Source organism: Carlito syrichta, unplaced genomic scaffold (genome assembly GCF_000164805.1).
Source record: "Carlito syrichta isolate Samal-C Ts95f unplaced genomic scaffold, Tarsius_syrichta-2.0.1 Scaffold308162, whole genome shotgun sequence".
Lineage (NCBI taxonomy): Eukaryota > Metazoa > Chordata > Mammalia > Primates > Tarsiidae > Carlito > Carlito syrichta.
In genome coordinates, this window is record NW_007252258.1 from 433,151 (window position 1) to 434,218 (window position 1,068).

A 1,068-nucleotide genomic window follows, 5' to 3' on the forward strand; every position below is an offset into this window, starting at 1 on the left:
AGTGAATGGACTAAATGCACCACTGAAAAGACATAGAATGGCAAAATGGATAAAATATCATCAGGCAACAATCTATTGCCTTCAAGAAACTCACCTCACTAGAAAGGACACCCACAGACTCAAAGTAAGAGGATGGGAAACAAACTTTCAGGTGAACGGAATACAAAAGAAAGGAGGAGTAGCGATCTTAATTTCATACAAAATGCCCTTCAAGCTATTAAAAATCAAAAAAGATACAGAAAGCCACTACATAATGATAAAAGGCTCAATTCATCAACAAGAAATATCTATCCTAAGCATATATGCACCCAACATAGGTGCACCAACTTTCATAAAGCAACTTCTTGGAAAACTAAAGAAAGATATCGACACCTTCTAGGACCACAGTGGAATAAAAATAAACATTGACACCAACAAAGTCCCCCCAAAACCCACTAAGACATGGACACTAAACAGCATGATGCTAAACAACTCCTGGGTCAATGATGAAATCAAAACAGAGATCAAAAGATACCTGGAAACAAATGAAAACGAAGAAACATCTTACCAAAATCTCTGGGATGCCCTGAAAGCTGTAGTAAGAGGGGAATTTATATCCCAAAGAACACACATGAAGAAAATGGAAGGAACAGAAATTCACAACCTAACAAGCCACCTAAAGAAGCTGGAAAAGCAACACCACAGAAACCCTAATTTCAGCAGAAGAATCCAGATCACCAAAATAAAAGCCCAAATCCAGGACATAGAAGTCAAAAAGATAATACAAAAATCAATAAAACAAAAAGCTGGTTCTTTGAAAGGATAAAGAAGATCGATGGTCCCCTAGCTAGACTGACCAAGAAAAAACGAGAAAAAAATCAAATAAGCACAATCAGAAACACAAAGGATGAAGTCACATCTGACCCTGAAGAAATACAAAAGATCATTAGAGACTACTACGTACACTTGTATGGAAACAAACTTGAAAACCTTAAGGAAATGGAGGACTTTCTGACATCACACAACCTACCTAGGCTGGAACAAGAAGAAATTGAGACCCTAAATAAACCAATAACAATCAAGGGAATC